Source organism: Hyperoodon ampullatus, assembly GCF_949752795.1.
Source record: "Hyperoodon ampullatus genome assembly, chromosome: X".
Lineage (NCBI taxonomy): Eukaryota > Metazoa > Chordata > Mammalia > Artiodactyla > Ziphiidae > Hyperoodon > Hyperoodon ampullatus.
The window spans coordinates 42,555,423-42,581,735 of record NC_136913.1 but is presented as its reverse complement, the minus strand read 5'-3'; the positions used below and the strand labels follow the sequence as shown (position 1 = coordinate 42,581,735).

The 26,313-nt window shown below is 41.0% G+C and overlaps 1 protein-coding gene across 1 annotated transcript in view; it reads right to left on the bottom strand.

Moving 5' to 3' along the window:
• Positions 1-581: 581 nt before the first annotated feature.
• CHST7 (carbohydrate sulfotransferase 7) overlaps positions 582-26,313 on the bottom strand; it is a gene marked incomplete at its 5' end in the record, with an annotated part of 33,144 nt that continues 7,412 nt past the window's right edge. The window contains one exon of the mRNA XM_079727570.1: positions 582-907. The remainder of the gene's footprint in view (positions 908-26,313) is intronic.

The following is a 26,313-nucleotide window of genomic DNA, read 5'->3' as shown; positions in this document are numbered from 1 at the left end:
TTTTAAAATTAGATCTAAAAATCACAGCAACAGATTTTTTTAGATGTTAAAAATGTGCCTTAGGATTAAAAGAAACACTTTAAACCTGGTCTCTGCCTGTGATTTCTCCCGGCCTGCAATCATCTTTAACAGGCTTTGAGTGTTGGCTAGTTGCTAAGATTATTGAGCTCGCTATAGTTTCCTTCATAGTCTTTGTATTCTTTTGTATGTAGACTAGCTTTTCCCTAAACCATGCAATTGAACTACATCATAACAAAGCAAAAAAAAATCTTGTCATTAACAGTGACTCCAGAGTCATTTAATAATAAATTTACAAAAACATCAGATAGAACAATTTAAAAGCAAAAATTTCTTTCAGTTCATTAGGGTTCTCCCACCCCAGGGAGAGAAATTACTTTTTAAAAATCCATTCAAGGGTCAGGGTGAGGGGAGCTATTTGAATTAGAGCTGGATGAGTCAGATTTTAAAAAATACCACCCAGACCTTTTATTTAATATTAAGTAATTTAATCAAGATACACAGGACTGCACTTGAACCTTTTTCACATTGATGTTTTGTCCAGACACCTGCTGATGGGAAATGGTACCAAATCACGTCTCTTCTTTGTTCTGAGAACGCCTTGTTGACATGGCTCCAGCAGAGGCAGGGTCAGGCTGGGAACTAAAGCTCTTCCTATTTTATTGCCATAATTATCCACATTGCACTGTCACTTCCTTACTGGAAACTTCATTTCAACCAATGTGTCAGTCATTATTGAACAGCTCATGATATTCCTGCTCCGCAGAATAGCACAGCAGTTGGTACCAAGTCAAGCCCCAGTCTCTGACAGTGTGATAGATTGCCTCCACAGCGTGGCTTCCCCAATGCTGGGACAACGTGCTGAGTGCCCTGGTTCGTGGTGACTGACCTGGAAGGGAAGGAACAAAGGATGTTTGAACTTCAGAACACAGAACTCCACGGAAAGCCTGTTGAACCTTGACGACATAAGGCCTCTTAAATATGAAAACTATAATCTTCCCTACCCTAAGCTGCATTATCCAATGCTGTAGACCCATACAGAATCAGTATCTATCATTTCTGCTTGTGACCCAAGAGGTGTTTGGTGAGGATAAAGACAGGGAAAAGATGGGGGCACCTCTCTTAGTGTGACTGTGCTTTCTGCAGCTGCTGCTGTGGGGCACCTGTTGAAAACTTTCTGAGACCTGGGTAGAGTGGGGTAAGGGCTGGGACTGAAGCTGTACCTTTAGGCACTGACCATGTAACCATCCACCTTTCACTTGTGTACTGGTTCATATGTGTGAAATAAATCATGCCAACAATGATCAGCTGTTCTGTAAAACTGAGGCTGTATATAAGCAGTGAGTCCAGCTTCCTACCTCTGTGGGATCTGGGCTTTTTCCATCTTCCATTAAAACACATTGCTGCATCACTTTATGGGAGCGGCAAAGGGTGAACTGACGATGTTCATGCTAGTTCTGCCACCAGTTTCTGGCTTTCTTGTGATCCTTCCTCTGATCCCGGATATGTGCCAAATTTGACATCATTTTCTAATATAGTGAAACTTGATAGAACTACTGATGCAGCAGAGTTTGGGTAAGGAGCACTTTCAAGGTGATTAAAAATGCAATAAAGATTCACATTAAGCATTAGGCAAGAACTGATTTCATAAATGCCTTGAGGCCTGTCTCATGACCTTTAGCATTCTGTTAGTACTGGTTATTTACATAAAGAAAGAGCCAGCATGTCAATTCAGCTGAATTTAGTTTAATAAAAACCAATTTCCAGACAGGCTGACTGTGGTTCCAGGTAGGGTAGAATAGATGCATTTCTCCTTATTCCTCCCACAAAGAGTAACTAAAATTCCCAAATATATTTATAAAATGAAGATAAGACTCTGAAGGATAGGGAAAACAAGCTGGACTCACTAGGGACCTTGGGAGTTGAGGAACAACACAGGTGTGAGTTGCCTGGGTTTTCTTTTTGCTTCCTCGGTATCCTAGGATGGATGCTGAATAATCCAGCAGGCCAGAAATACCAATGGCCATAGACCATAAAAGCCCCATGAAAAGCCTGTTTTCTCTAGCCAAAGGGCAGGGAAAGGGTCAGCCTAGAAAGAACCCAAGCACCTCAAAAAAAAAATCCCCCCTCCTGTCAGCAGAGGCCTAGTGGGAAGCCAGGGCTTCTGGACTACCACCCCCACCTGGCAATAACCAGGTGATGCACCCCTTCTACCAGCACAGTGTCAGTGGAAGCCGGCTAAAATAAATAAATAAAATTCAGAGATTGATAATATATGTTCAAATGTATGCCAAATGTTTAGGATACAATAAAAAAATAACTTATCAAACCAAGAACCAGGGAGATTTTGACTTGAATGAGAGAAGACACCTGACAGATGCCAACACTGAAACAACACAGATACTGAAATTATCCAAGAAGGATTTTAAGCTACCATCGTAAAAATACTTCAATTAGCAGTTACACACTTGAAGCAAAAAAAAAAAATCCTGGCAAAGAAATATAATACAACAACGAAAGAGGAACCAAATGGAAAATTTAGAACTGTAAAATACAATAACCAAAAATTTAAAAGCTCACTGAATGGGCCAAATTGCAGAATACAGATGACAGAGTAAAGAATTAGTGAGTCTGAAAATATAACTATAGAAATTACCCAATCTGAACAAAAGAGAGAAAGTAGAGTGAAAAAAGATGAACAGGTCATCAGGGACCTGTGGTACTACAATAAATGATCTAGTGTTCATTTTTTTTTAATCAGAGTTCCAGAAAGAGGGAATAGTGATTGAGGCTGAAAAAGTACTTGAATAAATACAGCTAAAAATTTCCCACATTCGGCAAAAGACCTACAGATTCAAGAGGTTGGGTGAACCCCAACAAAACCCCAAAGAAATCTACACCAAGATACAGCATAATCAAATTTCGGGAAAGTAAAGACAAAGAAAAAATCTTGAAAGCAACTAGAGAGAAATGATGCATTACTTATGGAAACATGATTTGAATGTCAGTGGATTTCATATCTGAAACCATGGAGGCCAGAAGGAAGTGGCATGACATTTTTCAAGAGCTGAAAGAAAATAACTGTCAACTCATACTTCTGTATTCCGTGCTAATATCCTTCAGGAATGAATGTGAAATAAAGACATTCTCAGATGAAGGAAACTAAGAGAATTTTTTGCCAATAGAACTGCTGTAAAAGAACTGCTAAAGGAAGTTCTTCCAGCAGAAATGAAAGGATAAAAGAAGGAAACTTGAAACATCATGAAGAAAGAACAGAAAGGATAAAATACAAGTAAATTTAATAGACTATTCTCCTGAGTTTAAAAAATTATGTTTGACAGTTGAGGCAAAAAATTATAACATTGTATGATGTAGTTCTCAATATACAGAGAAAATATTATAAGAGAATTATAAAGGGCACAGGATAATGGAACCTAAATGGGCATAAAGTTTCTACACTTCACTTGAGGTGGTAGTAAAATGTTGAGACCAGTAGGTTGTGATTAGTTACATATGTGTAACCTAAAGAAGCCACTTTTTTGTGCAGCAAAGAAAACCATAAAAACGAAAAGACAACCAACAGAATGTGAGAAAATATTTGCTAATGATGCAACCAACAAGGGATTAATTTCCAAAATATGCAAACAGCTCATACATCTCAATATCAAAAAAAAAACAACCCAATCAAAAAAGGGGCTGAAGATCTAAATAGACATTTCTCCAAAGAAGACATACAGTGGCCAACAGGCACATGAAAAAATGTTCAACATTGCTAATTATTAGAGAAATGCAAATCAAAACTACAATGAGGTATCACCTCACTCTGGTCTGAATGGCCATCATCAAAAAGTCTACAAATAATAAATGCTGGAGAGCGTGTGGAGGAAAAGGAACCCTCCTACGCTGTTGGTAGGAATGTAAATTGGTACAGCCACTACATGTAACAGTAGGGAGGTTCCTTAAAAAGCTAAAAATAGAACTACCATATGACCCAGCAATTCCACTACTGGGCATATACCCAGAGAAAACCATAATTCAAAAAGACACATGCACCCTAATGTTCATTGTAGCACTATTTACGATAGCCAGGACATGGAAGCAACCTAAATGTCCATCGACAGAGGAATGCATAAAGAAGATGTGATACATATATACAATGAAATATTACTCATCCATAAAAAGGAATGAAATTGGGCCATTTCTAGAGACATGGATGGACCTAGAGACAGTCATACAGAGTGAAGTAAGTCAGAAAGAGAAAGACAAATATCGTATATTAACACATATATGTGCAATCTAGAAAAATGGTATAGAAGATCTTATATGCAAAGCAGAAATAGAGACACAGATGTAGAGAACAAACGTATGGACAGCAAAGGGGGAAAGGGGGGATGGGATGAATTGGGAGATTGGGTTTGACATATATACACTACTAACTAATTAGAACCTACTGTATAGTTCAGGAAGCTCTACGCAATGCTCTGTGGTGACCTAAATGGGAAGGAAATCCAAAAAAAGAGGGGATATATGTATACATATAGCTGATTCACTTTGAGGTACAGTAGAAACTAACACAGCATTGTAAAGCAACTATACTCCAATAAAAATTAATTTTAAAAATAGTGTTACATTAAATGAATTAGCTGTTAAAAAAACCAAGTCTAAAAATAATAAATGCTGGAGAGGGGGTGGAGAAAAAGGAACCCTCCTACCCTGTTGGTGGGAATGTAAATTGGTACAGCCACTATGGAGAACAGTATGGAGGTTCCTTAGAAAACTAAAAATAGAGCTACCATATGATCCTGCAATCCCACTCCTGGGCATATATCTGGAGAAAATTATAATTCAAAAAGATTCATTCACCCCAATATTTACTGAAGCACTATTTACAATAGCCAAGACATAGAAGTAACCTAAATGTCCATCAACAGATGAATGGATAAAGAAGATATGGTATATATATATATATATATATATATATATATATTGCTCAGCCATAAAAAAGAATGAACTTATGCCATTTGCAGAAACATAGATGGACATAGAGATTATCATACTAAGTGAAGTAAACCAGACAGAGAAAGACAATTATCATACGATATCACTTATATGTGGAATCTGAAAAAAAAAGAAATACAAATGAACTGTTTTACAGAAAAGAAATAGACCCACAGACATAGAAAACAAACTTATGGTTACCAAAGGGGAAAGGGGTTGGGGAGGAATAAATTAGGTTGGGATTAACATACATATATATATATATATATATATATCTGAATCACTGTGCTGTACACCTGAAACTAACACAACATTGTGAATCAACTATATTTCAATAAGAAAAGAAGCCAGTAAAACAAACATACAAAGATATATACTTAAAAACACTGCAAATAAATAAAAATAAAATTCTCATAAACATTCAAGTAATGCATAGGAAGGCACAAAAAGGGAAATAGGAACAAAAAATAGAGGGAAGAAACTGAAATCAAGTTTTTAAAATGGCAAGCTTAAGCCCTATAATATCAATAATTACATTAAATATAAATGGTCAAAAAACACAAATACGGTACACAAAAAAGACCAGCAGAATGGTTTTGAAAACATGACCCATCTATATGTTCATATAAAACATATAAAATTCATTTCAGGTATGATATAGGTAGGTTGAAAGTAAAAGGATGAAAAAGATAACCATACAAATATTAATCAAAGCAAGAGTGGTTATATTAATATCAGATAAAATAGACTTTGGAGCAAAGAAAATTACCAGGGACAATGAAGGACAGTACATAATAGCAAAATGTTCAACCCACCAAGAAGACAATAACAATCCTAAATGTGTATGTGTATAGCAAACAACAGAACTTAAAATTCCTTGAAGCAAAAACTAAAAGAATAGAAAGGAGAAATAGACATGTCCACATTTATAGTTAGAAACTTCAGTACCTCTTTCTCAACAGTTGATGGAATTACTAGACAGAAAATCAATGATAGAGAACTAAACAACACCATCAACCAAACGTTTGAACTGACATACACCATTCCACCTAATAACAGTAGAAACACATTCTTTTTAAGCATGCATGGAACAGTCCCAACATAAACCATATCCTGGTTCATAAAACAAACCTGAACAAATTTAAAGGAATTGAAATAATAATACAGAATGCATTCTCTAACCCTGATAGAATCAAACTAGAAATCTATAACAAAAAGATAGGAGGAAATTCTCCAGACTCTTGGAAATTAAAGAACATACTTCTAAATAATCCATGGGAAGTTAGACAACAACAATATATTAAATGAAAATGAAAATGCAACACACCAAAATTGGTGACACACAGCCAAAGGAGTACTGAGAGGGAAATTTATAGTATTAGATGCTTACATTAGAAAAGAACGGTCTCAAATCAGTAATCTAAGCACCTACCTCAAGAAACTGACAAAATTTAACAAATTGACAAGACTTAACACCCATTCATGATAAAAATTCTCAGCAAACTAGGGATAGAGGGCAACTTCCTCAACTTAATTTTAAAAATCTACATAAACCAGATGAATGGATAAAGATGTGGCACATATATACAATGGAATATTACTCAGCCATAAAAAGAAATGAAATTTGAGTTATTTGTAGTGAGGTGGATGGACCTAGAGTCTGTACAGAGTGAAGTAAGTCAGAAAGAGAAAAACAAAATACTGTATGCTAACACGTATATATGGAATCTAAAAAGAAAAAAAATGGCTCTGAAGAACCCAGGGGCAGGACAGGAATAAAGACACAGACGTAGAGAATGGACTTGAGGACATGGGGAGGGGGAAGGGTAAGCTGGGACGAAGTGAGAGAGTGGCATGGACTTATATATACTACCACATGTAAAATAGATAGCTACTGGGAAGCAGTCGCATAGCACAGGGAGATCAGCTGGGTGCTTTGTTACCACTTAGAGGGGTGGGATATGGAAGGTGGAAGGAAGACGCAAGAGGGAGGAGATATGGGGATATATGTATATGTATATGTATAGCTGATTCACTTTGTTATAAAGCAGAAGCTAACACACCATTGTAAAGCAATTATACTCCAATAAAGATGTTTTAAAAAATCTATGTAAACTGACATCTAACCTCATTATTTATGGTGAAAGACTGAATACTTCCCCCTTAAGATCAGGAAGAACACAAAGGTGTCTGCACTTACCATTCTTATTCAACATAGTGCTAGAAGTTCTAGCCAATGAAATAAGGCAAGAAAAAGAAAAGCCATATTGATTGGAAAGAAAGAAAGAAAACAGTCCTTATTTGTGTTTATATGATTATGTACATAGAAAATCCCAAGGAATACAAAACAAACTCCTAGAACTAATAAGTGAATTCAGCAGATTTGCAGGCTACAAGATTAATATTAAAAAATCAACTTTATATATACTAGAAATGAACATCTTGAAACCAAATTTTAAAACTCATGCTATTTATAATCACTCAAATTAAATACTTAGGTATAAATCTAACAAAACAGTAAAGGACCTGTATGCCAAAAGCTACAAAACACCAATAAAAGAAATCAAACAATCTAAATCAATAGAGAGATATAACTATGTTCATGGATTGGAAGACTCAAGTAAAGATGTCATTTTTCCCCAAATTGCTTTATAGTTTTAACAATATTCCTACCAAATTCTATCAATGCCTTTTATACATACAGAGAAGCTTATTTTAAAATTTATATGGAAAGGCAAAAAAACTAGAATAGCTAAAACCTTTCTGGAAAAGAATAAAGTAGGAATAGTCACTCTATTCAATATTAAGCTACATCTAATGACATTAATCACAACAGTGTGATACTGGTGAGGGACAGGCAGTTCTTAGACATGACATCAAATGCACAGTCTACAAAAGAAAAAATGATAAATTGGATTTCATCAAAATTTTAAAACTGCTCTGCAAAAGATCTTGTTAAGAGGATGAAAAGACAAGATACAGCCTGAGAGAAAATATCTGCAACCACATATCTGACAAAGGGCTTTTATCTAGAATATACCAATCACTCTCAAAAGTCAAGAGTAAAAAACAATCCAGTTAGTAAATGGGCAAAACACCTGAACCAACATTTCACCAAAGAGGAGATATGGATGGCAAATAAGCACACAAAAAGATGTTCAACATCACTAGCCACTAGGAAAATGCAAATGAAGAGTACAATAACATACCACTTCATACCTATTAGAACAGCTAAGATACAACATAGCAACAATACCAAATACTGGCGAGGCTGCACAGAAATTTCTCTCTCGTACATTGCTGGTGGGAATGTAAAATAGTACAGCCACCCTGAAAAACAGTTTGGTAGTTTCTTATAAAACTAAACATACATATACCACACAAACCAGCAATTCCACTCCTGGGCATTCATCTCAGAGAAATGAAATTTTACATCCACACAAAAACCTATACCCAAATATTCATTGCAGCTTTATTTGTAATAGTCCAAAACTGGAAACAATCCAAATGCCCTTCAAATGGGTTAATGGGTAAACAAATTGTGGTACACCCATACCATGGAAAACTACTCAGCAATGAAAAGGAATGAATTCTTAATACATGCAACAACCTGGATGGATATCCAGAGAATTACGCTCAATGAAAACAGACAATCTCAAAACGTTATATATTGTATGATTCTATTTGTATAACAATCTTGAAATAACACAATTACAGAGATGGGGTACAGATTAGTGTTTTCCAGGGAAAGGGGTGGGATGAGGTAGGGTGTGTGACTATAAAGGGATAGCACAAGAGAGTTTCTTTTTGCTGATGGAACAGTTCTGTATCTTCATTGTGGTGATGTTTACATATATGTGATAAAATCACAGAGATCTATGCACACACATACACACAAAACGAGTGTACGTAAAAACTGTTATTAAAAACTAAATAAGGCCTGTAGATTGTACCAATGTCAATTTCATGATGTTGATATTGATCTATGTGTAAGATGTGTAACACGTTACCTTTGGGAAAAGCTGGGTGAAGGGTACACTGGACCTCTCTGTACTATTTTTGCAACCTCCCATGAGTCTATAGTTATTTCAAAATAAAAAGTTTTCGTCTGTCACTCTTTCTTTGTACAATGCATTCAGCTCTCCATTTGGGTCATTTTAAAGACTGAGAACACTTGGCAGTAACTCAGGGTGTCTTTCTGTCAAAAACTAACCAAGTGCTAAATGTTGCCTGATCATATCCCATGTCCTGACAGATGTTTATGGAGATACTATCAGCCCAACCTCTGGACCCATAAGCACTCTTTAAGTCCTTTTATTAAAAACCTTCTTTAAAAAATTTTTTAAAGTCTACCTGAAAAGCTGCTTTTTATAAGTCCAAAAATTTTTTTTTTATCAAATCACTCAGCAGTACAAGGTGGGAGGAGAGGAGAAACAGGTGCCCCCAAAGATCTATTACTGCCTCTGGGGTATTTGAAGAACAATTCTGAAGTCCTGCTAAGCCAGGCTGGGCCCAGGCAGCAACCCCACAAGGCCCGTTCTTCACATCAGAAATGGATTCCCGTTCTGGTTTGGTCTCAGTTCCTGAATGTCACCACACCAGGGCAGGGATGCTCAAATACCTTCCAGTTCTGACTTCACCTCCAAGTAGACCCTACAAAAACTATCAGTTAATTTCCTCCCATTTTTAATTACTTTTGGTTGTGTTTAAAACATTAACATGTCCATGAATTCTTAGTGTGATGATCCCCCAAATTCTTAAGCTCCTTAGATGTAGGATTAAGAATTTAATTAACTCCAGACCCCACTCTTCTTAATACTATGGGGCCTGATTCGTTTGGAGCAATGAAGTATTCAAGTTTGCATGCGTGAATGCTCAGGTTATCAGCCAGCTACAGTTACCAAGTAGCCAGCTTTGCCCTTTTTACAACTGCTAGATTTTTAACAATGTAGAAGTAAATTTTAAGCTACTAAACTTCTTGGTTAAAATTATTTCCGCTTGTCCAGCATCTGGGGAGAATGTTTACTACTGCCTGAACCGCCTGAAATGGTATAGACCCTTCTGGTCATTCTGAAGTCAAAACTATTTAAAGACCTATCCTGTATGATAATAGAGAATAGATAATTTTAAAAACTGTCTTGGTGCAATTAATTTCCAGAATTACAGAGATTTCTGTATATTGTTTTGTGAAGCATGTATAAAAGGTTTTTTTTAATATGTGGCATTGAAGTGTGAAGTCATTCCTTAATGGCTTAATTAATACTCAAATTAATCCACAAATTCACTTGCACTTTTAAAAAATGGATTGTTTACTTAAAGATTCAAAGTCATACTCCCATGAGTTGGGTGTATTTTATCTCCTTTGCTACAGTTCCCCTGAGTACTTAAATGACCAGCCGGGCCCTAACTGCATCTGGTTGACCTACTAATAGCCTCATTGCCATCAAAGCGAAACGTCATTCCAGGCTGTGATTGCCTGCAGTTGGCTTGGCTGAGGCTCCCCGGGCGGAATAACCCAGGAAGACACACTCTTAGCATTTTAATCAAACTTTTTTCAACGTTTGAAGCTGGGATGGGGGAGGAGGAAGAATCAACTTCCTGCCGGCTTTCAAGGTTGAGAACAGAAGATTGGGCCAAATGAACTTGCCTCTTTCAGTGGCCTTCCTGGCCCGTTTCAAGTCAGATACCGATCCCTGGGCGTCGCCGGTGGCTCTGCGAACCGGCATGGGCACCTCCCTCCCCTCCTTGAATTGCACTTGTAGATTTCTACTAGCCCCTCTTTCCTTCAGTTTTCTTGGTTTCACCTGTCCCTGCCCACACACTTGTGCCAGGTGAGGTGCCCCAGGTTCCCCACCAGAAGCCACTACACAGATGCTAAAAGTTGGTGCAGGGACCTGGCACTTTGGCTGCGGGAGCTGAGGTTTCCGGGTATTCAGCGGGTCCCGTTATCATGGGGGAATTACTTTCCAGCCTATTGTAACAGCCTTCCTCCCGGACCCGCTGCAGAACAAATGAGCCGAGGACAGGCATTAGCCTCCTTTTCAAGGGCGACGTGTTTTTGTGTGTGTGTGTGTGGGGGGTCATCTCCCAATATCCTACTCTGGAACGGCCCCCTGTGAGTGATGTTACCATCTAAGTTTATGTTAACCTTGGTAAAGCTTTCTTCACCTTCCTGTTTTCACCTCCAATTAGTGAAATGCAGTGCCAAGGAAAACGGAAATAACTGACAAAGTTTGTGACAATAGAGCCATTAAGTTGTCTTTTTTTTTTTTTAAGGGAGCTGCCTAGGGATAATGTTAAAATAATACTTGAAATACCAGAAATGTCAAAGTGCAAGTGTTCCCTCCCTGTGACTCTAAAGCAAAATGGAACAGGAAACATGGAGTTTTCTAATACAACCACACCCCCCAAATAGCCTAGAAATGTACTTGAAGCAGCATACATGTTATAAATCGTTTCCAGACTTTCAATCTGAAAAATTAAGTAGCAGTGGCAGGGGGCACCAGTATCTTTGCATTAGTCAATACTAGTTTCAGTTCTATTTAATACATGAAACAACTCTCCCTTTAGGTGAAAACAGAGACTGAGTTTAAAAGAAAAAATAAGGGACTTCCCTGGCCGTCCAGTGGTTAAGACTTCGTCTTCCAATGCAGGGGGTGTGGGTTCGATCCCTGGTCCGGGAGCTAAGATCCCCACATGCCTTGCCGCCCAAAAACGAAAACATAAAACAGAAGCAATATTGTCACAAATTTAATAAAGACTTTAAAAATGGTCCACATTCAAAGAAATCTTTAAAAAGAAAACCCACTAACAAACAAAACTCTTGCCTGGGGAGTAAAGGGGGAAACTAGGGGAGAAGCCACTTGCCTGACCCTGGGCAGCCCATGTCCAGAGTTGAGCTGCATCCCCATCCCTCCAGTGAGAGAAGAAGACTCACTGCTCTGCTCTGGAATTCAGAATAAAACCTCATTCCATGGGACTCATTAGTCAAGACCCAGAGTCAGCCAGTGCAAAAACGGAATGGCCATTACATTTCCCCAATAGAAGAGAATAAAATAATAACACGTTTCCAATTTTATCATACCCACCCCCCTCTAAAAATTTCCTAAATTTTTGAGCTCACTTCAGAACAAAAGGAATGCGCTCCAAACCAGTGTTAATAAAACTTGGAAAGACGTGAGTTTGGCTAGTTGACTTTTGTTTTTTTCCTTTCATTGAGCTGCTCCAAGATACAGTTTTAATTGGTGTACCTACTTGCTTTTGTGAGTAAAGTCGTTCCCAACTCAAATAAAGGAACGGAGTCAGTATTTTATAATATATATTTGACCGCCCACTTGTAGATGTTTGCCATCTACCAAGTGGGGTTGGCAGGGCTTAGTGAGGGCACAGGGTTGGGAAGCTTGGACCTACCATTCAGGCAGCCCTTTGGCCTCTACAGGGGGCCAAATGGAGTGGGGGGCGCTAGGGCCACTCCCGATCAGCTTCAGGATGGCTAGTCAGGGGACAGAGTTTGTGTGTCACCGCAAGTCTAGCCCATCACTTCTGGTTCTCTCTCCCTGTGGAGCGAGGCACTGTGTCTGTGCCACCCTTTCCTAACGCTGTGCACAGTCTGGCAGGGATGAAATGGCCCCATGGCCAAGAGCAGGTTCACGTTCTCAGAGGACACTGGCGAGCCGTACGCCAGTCTTCTCCTGGGCCTGTAGGATTGCCAGAGATTGCCATACTTAGGAGAAGGACATGGACTTTTCCTGAGCTCAGAATGATTTCTCCTTCCCTTTGACTGCTGAGAAATAAAAATAAATCTAAAAGGCATTCGATAATGCTGGGAGTTTTGTTGGTCTTCGGTAGGGCTGTGGTTTATTTTTAGCCAACCATCTCCTTTTTGTAAAAGAGTCCCCTTGGCAATTCCCAGCTGGGGGGATGGGGTGGGGGAGGGGAGCACACAGAAAAGGCAACAAAGTTTAACTTTTTTGTTGTTTGCAGAGCCTGAAAAATGTATTGTTTTTCCTTCTCACATCCCTGTTAGCGATATCCTTTATTACAGGAAGAGACAGCATCTATTTTATTGCTTCTAAAATCTGTATATTTAACATACGCCAGCTCTAGGCTGTTTAAAAGGAAGTCCTATTTTTAAAACATTATCTTGGTTTTAGTATTTTTGGCTTACTGTTCCCATAAGCTCTCCAAGGCAGTAATGAGTCCTTTTTGGTAATGTCTGGTCTCAGTCATGGGGAAAGTGACCCTCAAAGCCCTGGGACATTTTTTTCCTTGATGTTCACTTGATCTGTATGTATGTCAGGACTGCTTCAGCCAGCCTCCCAGTTGTGCTGTTCCTAACTTTCCCCAGTTCATCATCTTTACAAAAGAACTCAGAGTCTCGAGTCCCCACCCGCTCCCCATAGCTTACAAACGCTTCTGTAATGTTCTACTTCAGCCTTTCAGTTACACTGGTTTCTCTTTCCAGCCTGCTGGTTACTGTGACCAAACCATCTTAATCACACAAGATTCATCTGTCCAAGCTGGCCCTCCAAGCGTTTGGATTTCAGGCCAGATTTGAGGCTTCTTGCTGGCAGGGCCCAGAGACTGCCCTGCATTCTCACAACTCTCCCTGTGCCTTCGGGGCTCCTTCTAACACCTCTGCCTGAAGGTAACACTTAAAAGAAAGGGCTTCCATTCCAAGAGTGAAAAACACAAGTCTACCTCAGTGGCTATTTTTAGAATGTGACTCTACAGCCAAGCCCCCTGCTGCATCCATTTCAGGGGAGGAGAAATTTGCTCCCTGCGGTCATCATTGAAGTCAAACGTGGTGGTGGTCTTCCACCGCCCCTTAACCCCCCAGATTTCAAAACATTCACTGCCAGCTGCCGTTCCAATGTCTTCTCAGCATCCAGTGGACTGACGGCCTTTGGCTTGGTGCCTGTGGGCTGCAGCAGAGCTGAAGGCTTCCCATTCCCATGAAGACATCACTGAGCTCAGCAACTTTGCTCCAACTGAAACTGCTTCCTGTTCAACTCCCCCGTAGTTCTCCACTTCCCTGTGTTCTTGAACTTGGGCCAGAGCTGTTTCTTAGTCCCTACTGTTCTTATTTTATACTGCACCTGAGCAGAAATGGTTCTTTCAATAGAGCAAGTTCCTCAGGTTCCATTACGAAGTGAGAGGATGAGGAGCCAGGAGACCTCACAGAGACAGAGGTTCATTTATCCGTCACCTCGTTCGACTGGACACACAAAAGCAAGGCCCGTTTAACTTTTTTTCAGTTTCAGTCTTTTCTGTGCTGTTTGGACTGAGGAATTTTAAGCCAGCCCCTTATAAATGTTTTTTAAAAGCATCACTCCCAATTATTTATATTACATTTGTATTCATGGGAAACAAATCCCTGCCAAGACTAAAAAAGCCTCTTTGAAAATCCTCTGAATCCTGCCTCAACAACTGCAAATGGGCACTTCTGCCTTCCACCCCCGCCCCCTCCCCCAATAAAGAGGGCTCTCAGGAGTAGAGAGAAAATGTATAGAGTTCAACCTCATTTAAAATCAGCCTCAGTTCCCCACTGATAGTGTCCCGAAATAGCTGAAGTTCAAGTCACTAGGTACAATCCCCTGCAGCAGTAGCAGGAGTTCAGCTTAAGTAAGAAGCTTGCTACAACCTGATGTCCTGTGTAAGTGTGGTTTTATAAAGGGATGATCACTTTGATTTCAAGATGTGTCCAGTCCTTCAAAAGAGCCACAGAAGTGACACTTTGCAAACCCAGGTGCATCGAAGAAGGACTAAGGAATGAATTTCATCTTGGCATCTGGTTATCACAACCTGATGTGGGAGGCATTTATTCACCACCTGAGATGAACTGTAGGGTCAGAGAGGGCCAGGGCGCTGGGAGAAAGGGTTTTCCACCTATCACACTAGCCATGCTGAAAAAAAAATAGATAAAACGCTTGTTGTTGAAAGTCTAGGAAGCAGACACTCCAAGAAACAGCTGGTGGGGGCAGATGTTGGTGCAACGTTGAACAGCTTAACCTCTCAAAATGTATACATTTTGCTCTATACCGTCACCCTACTACAGAAATTTTTCTTACAGATATACTTACATGTATGCAAAAGATGCTATGAAAAATGCAGCAATGAAATGTTGGGACTAGGAACTGGTTAAATATGTTACAATACATTCCTACAATGAAATACTAGACAGTCACTGAAAAGAAGACAACATAGGAACTTTTTGTCTTTTTTAGGTTTCATTAGTTTTATCTCTGTAACCTTTAAATCATACCTCACAAGTTAGCTTTTGTCACAACTGGATTTAGAGAAAGCAGAGGACTTGAGTTCTGAAACACTTACACAAGAAAGGGAAGGGAAGAATGACTTAGAAAAGATTCTTCACAAAAAACCCTCAGAAAAATCCCTAAACAAAAGTGAAATACTTAATCATTAAGTTTAATGCTAATCGGTAAAGGATTTTAAATCAATTCGCTGGCATTAAGTTTCTTGTTTAAGTCCACAAATCTTTCTCTAAACATTACTGACCCTTTGCCAAAGGATAAATGGATGAACTGAGCAGTACCTTATGACACAACTAGCTGTGGGAACATTCCATAAAAAATGGAAAATAAGGGCTTCCCTGGTGGCGCAGTGGTTGAGAGTCTGCCTGCTGATGCAGGGGACACGGGTTCGTGCCCCGGTCCGGGAAGATCCCACATGCCGCGGAGTGGCTGGGCCCGTGAGCCATGGCCGCTGAGCCTGCGCGTCCGGAGCCTGTGCTCTGCAACGGGAGAGGCCACAACAGTGAGAGGCCCGTGTACCGCACAAAAAAAAAAAAAAAAAAAAAAGGAAAATAATTTTGTAAGAACACAATGGCAACAATGAGCAGCCAATATTCTCAGAGTTTCCAATTACCAAAAGCGTATACAATTTTAGTCTAGAAAAGTAAGTCAATTTTATAAAATTAAGCTTTTTAGATTGAAAAGCATGCCACTTTAGGGAATTCCCCGGTGGTCCAGTGGTTAGGACTCTGCGCTTCCACTGCAGGGGGGCCAGGTTTGATCCTCGGTGGGGGAACTAACATTCCGCAAGCCGTGCAGCCAAAAAAAAAAAGCATCCCACTTTAACTGGCGCAAAGATACTGAAAAATCTTCCCTAAAATTCTCACTAAACAATTTATAGAACGAAAAAACATGCCCTTATAGTTATTAAATGTAGTCAGTATTGGGACTCTTCAAAAACAGGTGATAGGGCTTCCCTGGTGGCACAGTGTTTGGGAGTCCACCTGCCAATGTAGGGGACACGGGTTTGAGCCCTTGTCTGGGAAGATCCCACATGCCGATGGAGCAACGAAGCCCGTGCACCACAACTACTGAGCCTGCGCTCTCGAGCCCACGAGCCACAACTACTGAAGTCCGCGGACCTAGAGCCTGTGCTCCGCAACAAGAGAAGCCACCGCAACGAGAAGCCCGTGCACCTAACGAAGAGTAGAACCCCGCTCGCCGCAACTAGAGAAAGCCCGTGCGCAGCGACAAAGACCCAACTTAGCCAAAAATAAATAAATTTATTTATTTATTAAAAAAAAAACAGGTGATATACGTGCCCTCAGCTGCTGGCCAGGGACTGGTAGATGGGTGGCTGAGAGTGGTGAACGTGCCCCATGGCCGTGTTCTCTCCATAGCACAACTTCCAGTACTTATCCAAGATAGTGATTACCTCATCATTTAGAATCTGGGACTTGCGAATTCGAATTCTCTCCACCATCTTCTTCAAAGGCACGGTTTTGATAACCTCATCTTTGCCATCATGTTTCTGGACTTTAAGTAGATGATAGAAATCCAGTACAACAAAGTGCCCCTCCCTGTCACCCAAGAATTCTGGGAATGTGAATTGGTGCAGCCACTATGGAAGATGGGATGGAAGCACCTCAAAAAGTTAAACATAGAACCATCATATGATCTAGCAATTCCACGGCTGGGTATTTACCCAAAGGAAATGAAAACACTAACTCAAAAAGATATCTCAGCTCGGTGCTTTGTGACTGCCTGGAGGGGTGGGATAGGGAGGGTGGGAGGGAGGGAGACGCAAGAGGGAAGGGATATGGGGACAGATGTATATGTATGACTGATTCACTTTGTTATAAAGCAGAAACTAATTTTAAAAAAAGATATCTGTACCCCCATGGTCACTGCAGCATTATTTACAATAGCCAAGATATGGAAATGTGTTCATCAGTGGATGAATGGATAAAGCAAATGTGGTATATACGTGTACAAGGGACTATTATTCAGCCATAAAAAAAGAATGAAATATCACCACTTGTGACAACATGGATGGACCTTGAGGACATTGTGCTAAGTGAAATAAGTCAGAAAGAGAAAGACAAATACTGTATGATGTCACTTATATGTGGAATCTAGTCCTCCGCCCCCCACCCCAAAACCCATGAACTTGCAGATGCAAAGAACAGACCGGTGGTTGCCAAAGGCACTGGATGAAGGGGTCAAAAGGTATAAACTCCCAGGTATAAAATAAATACGTCAGGGATATGTAATGTACAGCATGGTGACTACAGTTAATAAAGCTGTGTGTGTGTTATTATTATTATTTTTGGCCGTGCCGCACGGCTTGTGGGATCTCAGTTCCTCAACCAGGGATCAAACCCAGGCCCTCAGCAGTGAGAGCATGGAGTCCTAACCACTGGACCGCCAGGGAATTCCCATATATTTTAAAGTTATTAAGAAAGTGGATCTTAAAATTTCTCATCATAAGAAAAAAAAACTACATAACTTTGTGTGGTGATGGATAGTAACTAGACTAACTGTGGAGATCTACTGCAATATATACGAAGAGTGAACCATTATGTTGTACACCCGAAACTAATATAATGTTATGTCAGATCTCAATTTTTAAATTTTAAGGAATTAAAAATGAAAAGATTTAAGTACAAAAAGCCTACATACTTCTGTTTGAATTTGCATAAAATATTTCTAGACATATATCACAAGAAACGTAGTGGTTACTACTATGAAGTGAGCCTGGCAGGTATTTTATATCCTCCTAAACTGTTGAACTCTTTTTTCACAACGTGCTTATATTATTCCTAAAAAAATTTTAACACTAGTTTCAAAATAGAGAGCACCTAATTTTAATCCTCTGGCTGTGCTATCCTTAGCAATTACCCAACCTCTCTGAGCTTGTTTCACCATCCATACAATGGGGATACTATGTACCTCATAAAGCTAAGATGAGGACTAACTTGGACAACATGCACTAAGCTAGTAACACAGTACACAAAATAGGCACTCGATAAATGTCACACACACACACCCACTTAGTGCCAAGAAAACTTGTAAATCCTCTTAATTCAACCACGTCTTCTTATTGGTAGAACACTAAAGCCAAAATGGTTTAGGGACTTGCCAAGGTCGATCATGTAGTAACCAGGAAAGCCAGGCTCTGATGCCTGGGTTCCTGTACCCTAATATAAAAACTGATTTCATATGAGCCAGGGAGTGACTCTGCTACTACTCTATGGCCACACCTCAGTTCGCAGGACCAGCCTCCTCCCCTGCTTCACTCGCCACATTTGATGAGCCTTGATTTTTCCTAAACGCTAAATCCACCATGAACTGAGGGGGTCCTGCCTGGGAAGGCAGCCCCAAGGGGGAGCTCCAAGAATGTCTTGGTCAAAGGCAGCACTAACCTCACAAGGGGGCAATAATAATTTGGATGTGGATGTGTTTTAAAAAATTGCTCTCACCTTACTGCATGCCTGCCACTCAAGTACCTATCTATATGTACACACATACATACACACACACACACACACACACACACACACACAGCATCCTAACTTCTAGCCCTCTGGTTTGAACACAGTACCTACATTAATTTACAATTAGGAATTATTTTAACATCTTTATTGGAGTATAATTGCTTTACAATGGTGTGTTAGTTTCTGCTTTATAACAAAGTGAATCAACTATACATATACATACATCCCCATATCTCCTCCTTCTTGCGTCTCCCTCCCACTCTCCCTATCCCACCCCTCTAGGTGGTCACAAAGCACCGAGCTGATCTCCCTGTGCTATGCGGCTGCTTCCCACTAGCTATCTATTTTACATTTGGTAGTATATATATGTCCATGCCACTCTCTCACTTCGTCCCAGCTTACCCTTCCCCCTCCACGTGTCCTCAAGTCCATTCTCTACATCTGTGTCTTTATTCCTGTCCTGCCCCTACATTCTTCAGAACCAGTTTTTTAGATTCCAAATATGTGTTAGCATATGGTATTTGTTTTTCCCTTTCTGACTTACTTCACTCTGTATGAGTCTCTACGTCCATCCACCTCGCTACAAATAACACAATTTCGTTTCTTTTTATAGTTGAGTAATATTCCATTGTATATATGTGCCACATCTTCTCTATCTATTCATCTCTCAATGGACACTTAGGTTGCTTCCATGTCCTGGCTATTGTAAATAGTGCTGCAATGAACATTGTGGTACATGACGCTTTTTGAATTATGGTTTTCTCAGGGTATGTGCCCAGTAGGGGGATTGCTGGATCATATGGTAGTTCTATCTTTAGTTTTTAAAGGAACCTCCATACTGTTCTCCATAGTGGCTGTATCAATTTACATTCCCACCAACAGTGCAAGAGTGTTCCCTTTTCTCCACACCCTCTCCAGCATTTCTTGTTTCTAGATATTTTGATGATGGCCATTCTGACTGGTGTGAGATGACACCTCGTTGCAGTTTTGATTTGCATTTCTCTAATGATTAGTGATGTTGAGCATCCTTTCATGTGTTTGTTGGCAGTCTGTATATCTTCTGTGGAGAAATGTCTATTTAGGTCTTCTGCCCATTTTTGGGTTGGGTTGTTTGTTTTTTTGATATTGAGCTGCATGAGCTGCTTGTAAATTTTGAAGATTAATCCTTTGTCAGTTGCTTCATTTGCAAATATTTTCTCCCATTCTGATGGTTGTCTTTTCGTCTTGTTTATGGTTTCCTTTGCTGTGCAAAAGCTTTGGAGTTTCATTAGGTCCCATTTGTTTATTTTTGTTTTTATTTCCATTTCTCTAGGAGGTGGGTCAAAAAGGACCTTGCTGTGAGTTATGTCATAGAGTGTTCTGCCTATGTTTTCCTCTAAGAGTTTTATAGTGTCTGGCCTTACATTTAGGTCTTTAATCCATTTTCAGTTTATTTTTGTGCATGGTGTTAGGGAGTGTTCTAGTTTCATTCTTTTACTACAATTAGGAATTTGAACAAATTTTGTTGAATGAGAAATTCTAGGCAGGAACAATGTTTAACAAATGCCTGTTCTTTAGCAGTACAGACTGCTGTTTAAGCAAGAGATTTCCCTTTCAGTGATTTTTATACATAAGCCATTTGGCTTTACTAAAATAGAATGACTTTCAAAATGCTTTGTTAGGGATTTGGTGATGGCTGCTCATTTCTTTTTGTTTGGATGATTTCCTTAGAAAGAATGCTTTCTGATTGTTGGGGTTTCGGTTACATTGCACTTACCTCCCTTCCTAATTTCATTCAGAGGGTCCATCTATCTTGTGAAGAGCAAAGACCAAGATGTCTTAAATGCCTAATGAAATGATATCTTGGGTCCTACCAAGGGCAGAGGTCAAACGGATACATGCTGAAAAGGACAGGACAGCACATGAGTCTGTTCAGAATGGTAGTGGATAGTGTACCATGATGGATTATAGATAAGGAGATACAGACAACAAAGCATTTGAAGGAATGTGAGGGGGTGATAAATGGAGCCGTGAATAATTTAAGACGTTTCCATATTCACACCCTACAGCTGCTTGGTATTTCACAGCTCCAAGTTCTTTCACATAAATGACTATGGCAGACAGTTCACTGCTCATCAACTTTAGTCCGCATCCTCATCTTGTTCCAGTGGCAAGGGCTCAGCCCAGGGGATGAAGCATGACTGGTCCAAGTAGGTGGCTCTCAATTTTGGCTGCACTATCCAATCCCCTGGGGGATTATACAGAAATTATATAACTGGATCCCACCCCAGACCAATTAAATCAGAATCTCTGAGGATGGAGTTTTTTTAATATTGACATAAGAACAAAAAAGCTCCTCAGGTGACTGTAATGTTCAGCCAGGGCTGAGAACCCGCTGGTCTAAGCCAATCATGACAACCCCCTTCCCTCTCACCAACTACTGGACTAGGGCAGAACACGTGACCCAGTTCTAGCCAGTGAGACATAAAAGGAAGTCGACTGGGGTAGGGGGTTCTGGGGATGGTTTTATAACCAGATTGGAGGAAAGAGAGATACATGAGGGAAAACGCTACCCCTTAGTAGCCACCTTCCTTCCTTTCTGCATTTTCACAACCCTGTGTGGTTGGGTGAGGAAGTGATGCTTCTTGTTGAGGTTACCATCTTGTGACAGTGGGAAGATAAGTTGGTGAATGAAAGCCAAGAAGATGGAAAAGATGAAAAGGGGGGGCTTCCCTGGTGGCGCAGTGGTTGAGAGTCCGCCTGCCGATGCAGGGGACACGGGTTCGTGCCCCGGTCTGGGAAGATCCCACATGCCGCGGAGCGGTTGGGCCTGTGAGCCATGGCCGTTGGGCCTGCGCGTCCGGAGCCTGTGCTCCGCAGCGGGAGAGGCCACAACAGTGAGAGGCCCGCATACAGAAAAAAAAAAAAAAAAAAAAAAAAAAAAAATGATGAAAAGGGCCTGGGGTCCTCGGTGACTTGGTTTGGTGCTGCGGTCCCCATCCAGCCCTGAAAAAAAGCGCACTGACTCCCTCCCTGCCAAATCCTGGCTGTCAGGTCTGGAGCATCCAGAAGTCACTCAGGTTAATTCACATGCAGTCCCTCTTCACTGCTGAGCCAAGGGTGCCCCAAGGGTGCTCAGGTGCCCCAAGCGAAGGACAGCCATGAGGAGGACGGCTATAGAGTCAGGGGCTCTCCCGTGTAGGTGCTGTTGGCAGTGCTCAGGGATATTTTATTGGTTTGTTCAGTGTTTGTTAGTAATAAAGCTAAGTGTGGTTCTCACCCTAGACTAGCCACTAAGCCTGGCTGCAGTGCCAAAAGGGTGCCAGGGGACGGTAAAGGGGGGGCAGGTGAGGGTGTGTTATAATGGAGAGATTCTGAGCTCTGGGGTCTAACACTCAGCTCAGCAGCCCAGCAGCCCAGGTGTGACTTTGGGCAAGGTACCTGACTTCTCTGAATCTCTGATTTCTCATCTGTAAAACTGATAATATGTCATGATGAAAGAAATGTTCACATATGGAGGTATGGGGAAGTCATTCTGGCTTATACATGATTTAACCCAAATGTGATGCTAACTAAAACAGCCTGTTTGTGGCCTATCAAAAGTACATGGTAGGGGAGCCGGAGGAAGATGGCGGAAGAGTAAGACGCGGAGATCACCTTCCTCCCCACAGATACATCAGAAATTCATCTACACGTGGAACAACTCCAACAGAACACCTACTGAACGCTGACAGAAGACCTCAGACCCCCCAAAAGGCAAGAAACTCCCCACATACCTGGGTAGGTCAAAAGAAAAAAAGAATAAACAGAGACAATAGGATATGGACGGGACCTGCACCAGTGGGAGGGAGCCGTGAAGGAGGGAAGGTTTCCACACACTACAAGCCCCTTCGCGGGCGGAGACTGCAGGTGGCGGAGGGGGAAAGCTTCGGAGTAGCGGAGGAGAGCACAGCAACAGGGGTGTGGAGGGCAAAGCAGAGAGATTTTGGCACAGAGGATCGGTGCCCTCAGGCACACACCAGCCCGAGAGACTTGTCTGCTCGGCCGCCAGAGCGGGCGGGGCTGGGAGCTGAGGCTCGGGTATCGGCTTTCAGTCGGAGCGCAGGGAGAGGTCGGGGGCTGGCGGCAGGAAGAGACCCGGAAGGGGTTAGTGCTAGCCCGGAGGGAGTCCGGGGAAAGGGTCTGGAGCTACCGGAGAGGCAAGAGACTTTTTTCCCTTTTGTTGCCTGGTGCGCGAGGAGAGGGCATTCCCCTCCCTCCCCTCTGCCTGAGTGAGCCAGAGCCCCCGAATCAGCGGCTCCTTTAAACCCGTCCTGTCTGAGCGAAGAACGGACGCCCTCCGGCGACCTACGCGCAGAGGCGGGGCCAGGTCCAAGGCTGAGACCCGGGAGCTGTGAGAGCAGAGACAGGGAAATCTCTCTGTGCAGCCTCCGAGGCAGCGGATTAAAGCTCCACGGTCCATTTGATGTGCCCTGCGTCTGTGGAGTGCATGAATGGACAGCGAATCATCCCAAATTGAGGAAGTGGACCTTGAGGACAAGATTTAAGACTTTCCCCCCCCCCTTTTTTTTTTCCTCTTTTTACAACGAATTATCTCAAATTAAGGAGGTGGACTTAGCAAGATTTCAGACTTTTCGCCCTTTTCCTCTTTTTACAACGAATTATCCCAAATCGAGGAGGTGGACTTGGAGAGCAAGATTTTTGATTTTTCCCCCTGCTCTCTTTTTGTGAATGTGTATGTGTAACCTTCTGTGTAAGATTCTCTCTGTATAGCTTTGCTTCCACCATATGTCCCAGGGTTCTTTCGGTCCGTGTTTTTTTTCAATAATTACTTTTTAATTTTAATAACGCTACTATATTTCATACTTTATTCTATTTTACTTTACCTGCTCTTTCTTTTTTTCCTCCCTTCCCTTCCTCCCTCCCTCCCTCCGCTCCTCCTTTCCTTCTTTCTTTTTCTTTCCTCCATCCCTCCCTCCCTCCCACCCTTCTTCTTTCCACTTTCTTTTTCTTTCCTTCCTCCCTCCCTCCCTCCCTCCTGTCTTTCTTTCTTTCTTTCCTTCCTCCCTCCCTCCCTCTCTTCTTCCATTCACTCTTCCTTTTGCTTTCATTCCTCCCTCCCTCCCTCCTTTCTTTCCTTTCTTTCCATCCTTCCTCCCTCCCTCCTTTCTTTCTTTCTTCCTTCCTTCCTTCCCTTCTTCCTTTCTTTCAATCTCTCTTTCTTTCTTCTACTAATTATTTCTTTCTACTTTTTCTCACTGTTATTCTGAGCCGGGTGGATGAAAGGCTCTTGGTGCTGCAGCCAGGAGTTAGTGCTGTGCCTCTGAAGTGGGAGAGCCAACTTCAGGACACGGGTCCACAAGAGACCTCCCAGCTCCACATAATATCAAGCAGCGAAAATCTCCCAGGGATCTCCATCTCAACACCAGCACCCAGCTTCAGTCAACGACCAGCAAGCTACAGTGCTGGTCACCCTATGCCAAGCAACTAGCAAGGCAGGAACACAACCCCACCCATTAGCAGAGAGGATACCTAAAAACATAATAAGGCCACAGGCACCCCAAAACACACCACCAGACGTGGACCTGTCCACCAGAAAGACAAGATCGAGCTTCAACCACCAGAACACAGGCATTAGTCCCCCCCACCAGGAAGCCTACACAACCTACTGAAACAACCTTAGCCACGGGGGACAGACACCAAAAACAACGGGAACTACGAATCTGCAGCCTGCAAAAAGGAGACCCCAAACACAGTAACATAAGCAAAATGAGAAAGCAGAAAAACACACAGCAGGTGAAGGAGCAAGATAAAAACCTACCAGACCTAACAAATGAAGAGGTAATAGGCAGTCTACCTGAAAAAGAATTCAGAATAATGATAGTAAAGCTGATCCAAGATTCTATTTCCCAGATCCAAAATCTTGGAAATAGAATAGACAATATGCAAGAAACAGTTAACAAGGACCTAGAAGAACTAAAGATGAATCAAGCATCGATTAAAAACACAATAAATGAAATGAAAAATACTCTAGATGGGATCAATAGCAGAATAACTGAGGCAGAAGAACGGATAAGTGAGGTGGAAGATAAAATAGTGGAAATAACTGATGCAGAGAAAAATAAAGAAAAAAGAATGAAAAGAACAGAGGACAGTCTCAGAGACCTCTGGGACAACATTAAACGCACCAACATTCGAATTATAGGGGTTCCAGAAGAAGAAGAGAAAAAGAAAGGGACTGAGAAAATATTTGAAGAGATTATAGTTGAAAACTTCCCTAATATGGGAAAGGAAATAGTTAATCAAGTCCAGGAGGCACAGAGAGTCCCATACAGAATAAATCCAAGAAGAAATACGCCAAGACACATATTAATCAAACTGTCAACAATTAAACACAAAGAAATCATATTAAAAGCAGCAAGGGAAAAACAACAAATAACACACAAGGGAATCCCCATCAGGTTAACAGCTGATCTCTCAGCAGAAACTCTACAAGCCAGAAGGGAGTGGCAGGACATAATTAAAGTGATGAAGGAGAGAAACCTGCAACCAAGATTACTCTACCCAGCAAGGATCTCATTCAGATTTGATGGAGAGATTAAAACCTTTACAGACAAGCAAAAGCTGAGAGAGTTCAGCACCACCAAACCAGCTTTACAACAAATGCTAAAGGAACTTCTCTAGGCAAGAAACACAACAGAAGGACTATACCTACAATAACGAACCCAAAGCCATTAAGAAAATGGGAATAGGAACATACATATCAATAATTACCTTAAATGTAAATGGACTAAATGCTCCCACCAAAAGACACAGAGTGGCTGAATGGATACAAAAACAAGACCCATATATATGCTGTCTACAAGAGACCCACTTCAGACCTAGAGACACATACAGATTGAAAGTAAGGGGATGGAAAAAGATATTCCATGCAAATGGAAATCAAAAGAAAGCTGGAGTAGCAATTCTTATATCAGACAAAATAGACTTTAAAATAAAGACTATTAGAAGAGACAAAGAAGGACACTACATAACGATAAAGGGATCGATCCAAGAAGAAGATATAACAATTGTAAATATTTATGCACCCAACATAGGAGCACCTCAATACATAAGGCAAATACTAACAGCCATAAAAGGGGAAATCGACAGTAACACAATCATAGTAGGGGACTTTAACACCCCACTTTCACCAATGGACAGATCATCCAAAATGAAAATAAATAAGGAAACACAAGCTTTAAATGATACATTAAACAAGATGGACTTAATTGATATTTATAGGACATTCCACCCAAAAACAACAGAATACACATTTTTCTCAAGTGCTCATGGAACATTCTCCAGGATAGATCATATCTTGGGTCACAAATCAAGCCTTGGTAAATTTAAGAAAATTGAAATTGTATCAAGTATCTTTTCCGACCACAATGCTATGAGACTAGACATCAATTACAGGAAAAGATCTGTAAAAAATACAAACACATGGAGGCTAAACAATACACTACTCAATAACGAAGTGATCACTGAAGAAATCAAAGAGGAAATTAAGAAATACTTAGAAACAA